Raw genomic sequence first — 5,747 nt, 5'->3', positions numbered from 1 at the left:
TGAAATTGATTAATACAGCCTTTGTTGAGCATGTATAATATAAATGTAGCAAATTTATGCAACACCAAAGCATAGCATTAGAGGTGTCATTACTCACTTAAAATTTGCTGCCAGCAATCAACAGAACAGATTTGACCTCCTGAATTTTGTAGTAAGAATAACGGTAAGGCTATTGGTGCTCACCTTTTCAAGAGGTGAATTGGACACAAACTTCTGGCATCCGCACATGCACAGCTAAATGTGGAAATCAAGAAGTTGCTGTATAATTTGTCCTGCCCCTCCATAACTCCACTATACTGGTGTAGCATCCCAATGTGGCTCCCCACTATTTTCCCAGCTCCCTCACATCCAACCCCTTCTCCACAGGGCTGGGTAAATCTAACCCAAGATGACTGTAAGTTGCCAGGCAAAAGTCCACAAAAGGTCAGTTGGCAGCTGTAAGCATAATGAACGGCGAGTGATCTGGGCCCTTAAAAAGAGATCTCGAACTGGCAGCATTGAAGCGACACTCAAATCTATTTCAATGTAAAAAAAAATGTAAATCTGAAAAAGAATTCTTAATTAATTCTTGATTACAGTAAACCTTTCAGAAGTCCCAAATTGTTTATAATTAGGTCTCTATTTCCGAATAGTTTGTTTACAATAAAATATCTGTACTCCACAATGACTCTTTGCAATTGTATCATATTTCATTGAGTATAATAGAATGTAGGGTGTATGTTACTAATTCAAATGATACTTCATAAAGTATGACAGTAAACCTTGACTACTTTACAGCATCATCCAGACTTAATCACTGAATCACAGTTTGAAACACACTAGCAGCGAAGAATGCAAATTATATATATAAATTGTAAAATGTAATATGTTGTGACTAGGACTTCACCAGATCTGCCAGTGACTATGGAATGTATGTCTTGAGGAAATTTTTAAGGGGCTATTCTTTTATCTCTAATTAATGTATTTATATATCGTGCTGAGTACTGAGTAGGAACTTATTTGTGGCTCAGTGAATAGGTTCGCTGCCCAGTAGAATACTGAGACATACAATTGGGAAAGTCCCAACTTTGATTCCTGAGCTGTGTGTGATTAGCTGAGAAGAAAGAAAAGGATCCAGTTAATCCTCTGAAATAGCACTGGGGAAGCAAAGACTGCATGACTAATCGTGAAAAGTCGGTTTGGCATGTCAGGAAATGCAACCCTTTCCACAAATTCAATTCAAGAGACTAATGGCCAGTATCCCAGAAACATCTAGTGAACCAGTCACAGGTGGAGGTAGCTTAAAGCAGGTAGCACCAGTCAACTGCTACACTGCAGGATATTGCTAACTGATATGCAGAAACCATGTAATGCATAGCCCAGAGAAGACTAAGGGCCCAGAGTCACATCAAGCTGTTGTTGAACCCCTGCAGGCACCCAACACACTAATTCTTCCACATGGGATTTAATTGGAATGGATGTAGTTTGGTGTCACTAATTGAAAACAAAGCACCCAGCGGTCTATCGCTCTCGTATGGAGCAAATGTTGGGAAATTGTAGGGGTGGCCTATGATTTTACATCTGTGATTTACAAACAGGCATTCCCTGCTGGGAGGGCTGGATAAAGGAATAACCTCATATTCTCTTAGGTTATATAGCAGGTAACCAACATAGGCTGGCAACTGAAGAACGTAACAAAAAAGTGTAGGGCAAGGCGGTTTGGCCTTGGTAATTTGTCAGATGTGATTTGTCTTTAAGAAATAAGGTCCCCGTGTTTCCTTGGAAGCCATCTGGATCTAGTTCCTGGTGCCACCACTCTTCCTGTTAGAGGCATCAGTGCTAATTTCACATTGGCATTTTTCATCATTATCATCATCATCTGGCTTTGTCATCCTGGTCATCGGGCTTTCTTTGAGGTGAAGCTATGGAGCATGTATTGATAATCATTATTCTGAGAAACTTTAAATGTGGAGTATTGTGAGAGGAGAGGCTGTACAATATATCTGCCCCTGATTAGTCCTGGCAAGTAAAATTTTGTTCTAAGACACCAATGCTGTGCTATTAACATAAGCTACAATGTATCTGATCTCCATGATTGGCATATGGCTATCATATGCCATGGCTACGTAGCTTAGCCTTGGCTTCCAGTGTCACCGATCCACCCTTCATTCTCCTTCAAATATGGGTAGCAGAGATGATCGCCAAATAGGAAGTCATTTGAGAGCTCTCAGAGAAGCAAACATTGCACTGAACAATCATATGCCATGCCTAGACTGAGATTAAAACATCCCTTTCAGATCATCTCGGGCACAGCATTGTGTTCAGGAAAGCCAGTACAATTATCATCTGAACTTTAGGAAAGGTAGTCATTCTGTGGAATTGTATTCTCCTGCCTTATTGTTGCTCTTCCTCAGTGCAAAGTGATGGTGAAAATGATGAAATCATTAGCCTTCCTGAATAAAGCATCCATGGCCTACTCTATGCAGCTACAGGCATCAAACTGATTGGTATTATAGACATCCTGACCTTCCCTACATGAGTCAGAAAGGAATTAATGGTGTGAAAAGTGAGGCACTGGTCACCTTGACAGCTACTGGCAATGTCATCCCTGGGCTCAAATTCCATCAAGGTTTCCACTGGACTCCTGCTGTAACTCTGACCATAGGACCCCACCAGAAAGCATCCATTTTCTTTTTCTAAGTTTACTGCCAGTGCTTTCCATTGGAAAGAAAACACAAGGAAACCCTCAGCCTCCTTTGTAAGAGGTCTCTACCTGGAGAATTCTTCTTTCTTTGTGGGGCCAGGCAGTGCCTCAGGCCTAATCTCCCAAGGTGGACCTCATTTCCACCAGTAGATAGGTCAGTACACCTGGCTGATGTACATGGAAACTCCTGACTAGGCGCTCCACCCCTGACTAGGCTCCCTTCTGCAGGCGGATGGAGGCCCCAGCCTTGCAAGGCTTCATAAGAATTTCTGGGCAAGGCCATAACCTGGCATAACTGGGATCATAGCCCTTGTGTGTATTTCAAAAGAATCAGAATTGAGTTATAATATATAAGATAGTCACATCCATCTGCTTTGAAAAGATCACACCCTATTTTGTCCCAATGCTTTCTGGTATTTTGTGGTTAATAATCAGTTCTTTTTGCTATTTATTTGAAACTGCTTGGATATATCACAACTCTATGTCTTTGTTCATTCAAAGGCCAATAAATCAATCCTGTAGCTTTCTGAATACAACCTTGGATTCAGAAGTTGATTGAGTGAACTCAGCACATCATTACTTCACTCATACACAGGGGTATAACTGCTCAATTTCCTTTGAAAGTCAATCCATCCGAGATTATCTCTAATATTCAAATAATTCAGAAACTTGCATTGGCACTTTACTTCTTTCAGGCCAGCTTTGTCACTCTCAGAAACTGATGTCTTCACTTACTCGAGTAGCTTGTTGAATCTTAGCTATTCCATTCTCAGGTCCAAGTATAAGTGTAATGCTTAATCTTTGAAGATTGACAGTGACAAGTAATGAAGGTGGAAAATAATTAACATTTTAATTAATGCATTGTTCTTAGCTATCGTTCGGTGAGTATAAACGTTACCAATTTCCGTACTTTAGGTGCATAAACCAAGCTATTGGTTTAACTGCAGATTGCCGCTTCTTTCCAAAGTAAAGATGCCCATATTGCATTAGTGAGCAGAATTATACACAGGATGGATGGGGTTGTTTTCTTTGGAACAGAGGAGGCTAAGGGGAGCGTTAATTGAGGTGTATAAAATTATGAGGGGCCTGGATAGAATGAATAGGAAGGACCTATTTCCCTTCGCAGAGAAGTCAATAACCAGGGAGCATAGATTTAAAGTAATTGGTGGAAGGATCAGAGGGGAGTTAAGGAGCAAATGTTTCACCCAGTGGGTAATGGGGGTCTGGAACTCACTGCCTGAAAAGGTGGTTGAGGCAGAAATCCTCATCACATTTTTAAAAAAACATCTTAGATATGCAATTGAGGTGCCTTAATCTACAGGGCTACAGACCAGGAGCTGGAAGGTGGGATTAGACTCAATAGCTTTTTTTTCAGCCAGCGTATACATGATGAGCTGAATAGCCTCTTTCTGTGCCGTAAATCTTTCTATGTTTCTATTACAGCATATTGATGCTTTCCAACAGTTACCTTGATTTCCTCATAGTCAACCCTACTGGCCAGGTGAGGTAGGTACGTCCTGCTCAGCATGTTAGCAAGAAACATATTGCTGCTTTTTGTGAAGTACCAGATAACAGACAGGATGAAAGTCAACTTTGTTGGGGGGGTGGGGGGGTGGGGTTGGTGAGGGTGCAAAACTGGCCATATTGGTTCCACCATCCCTTATCCACTCAGTCCAATTATCCTTTTCATTAACTTCAGTAGAAAGGAAAATTATGCAGGACGGATAATGGACAGCTGATTTGCCATGCCCTGTTTTGTGCATTCACCAATATTGAATTTTGCTCCTAGCGTCTTCAACGTTTTCCACACAAAGCTACAAATTAAATGTATCTAATGATAGCCAGTAACAATGTCACTGCAATAATGCTTGAACTTCCATCTCTTTCTCCTCACCAAATCTTTTGAATTTTGCATTATACTTCATGATCATATTCCCAAAATCATGTCAGGACACTAAATTATGCTTCACTTACATAAGATTGAAGGGAATGACTGGTAAAGACAAATAGCTGATGCTCAAGAGAAGTTTCTGATCACTTTCCCCAATAATATTCTTTCCAAAGTTGGAGCATTCATGTTTTCCCAGCCAATAACCATAGCTGAGTTCTTTTTCAATTTGAACAAAATTTATCTCCATTTCAGTTAGAGATCTTGAACATGAGCTGAGGCTGACCTTGCATGCGACATGTTCCTATTCCTCCTTCAAATGCATTGCTCTGTAGAATTACATTCTCATTGATGTCAGAGTATTTTTGATTTGTACTGTCAGTGTGTAAATGTGTGCTGGTTTGATCTGTCATTATTCTCAGCCTTCTGGCTAAGATCAAGTTTAGAATCTGTCCCGATCAGCTTAATATCTGGTATTTTGGGCCCATTTTAAGAATGTCATACTTGGCTTTGTATTAGCACTTTTGCCTTTGAGTCAATTGATTGTGGTTCTAACCCCACTCCAGGTCATTAGTTTATCATCTAGGGTGATATTTCAGTGCTATACCAAAGGAGTACTGAAATGAGAACAGAAAGTGCTGGAAATACTCAGCAGGTCTGGCAGCATCTGTGTAGACAGTGTTATGACCCAGGTGGAAGGAGTGCACCGTCTTTTTCTAGTTCCCCTTCTCCACCGGTCACAACAAATATTTAAATGTTTACCCAGTGTTATGACACGACCGCTCAAGACAAAGCCCCCAATCAAAATATATGATTCTGATTGCGGTGGGAGCAATGCACTGTTAATTCAGTCCCGTCACTCCACAGGTCACATAACATATGTCTTTAAGCTTTCCCAAATCAAAGAAAGCCACAGGAGAATTGAACAATCTAGTAACCCCTGAATGAGGTGAACCAAACCAGGTATCTTTAAATATCAACAAACTAACTGTTCATTAGAAAAACAAAAAAATCTTAAACACTACTAAGATAAATTAATATCTAAAAGAATAGAAATAACAGTAAAGTCTTTGCAGATTTACTCTTCCTGACAAACAGTCCTCTGATTCAAACTCGATTCGCAATCTTCCCGGGTGCAATGAATCCGACGATAGGTAATCGGTAATTCAATTCAAC

General features: G+C 40.4%; 1 pseudogene; it reads left to right on the top strand.

Annotated features, from left to right (window-relative positions):
• Positions 1–4,981: 4,981 nt before the first annotated feature.
• On the top strand, positions 4,982–5,194 carry LOC137368110 (U2 spliceosomal RNA; annotated as a pseudogene).
• The last annotated feature ends 553 nt before the right edge of the window (positions 5,195–5,747 follow it).

Source organism: Heterodontus francisci, chromosome 3 (genome assembly GCF_036365525.1).
Source record: "Heterodontus francisci isolate sHetFra1 chromosome 3, sHetFra1.hap1, whole genome shotgun sequence".
NCBI classification, from domain to species: Eukaryota; Metazoa; Chordata; class Chondrichthyes; order Heterodontiformes; family Heterodontidae; genus Heterodontus; species Heterodontus francisci.
Note: the sequence above shows the minus strand (reverse complement) of the source record. Positions and strands in the feature narration are given on the sequence as shown.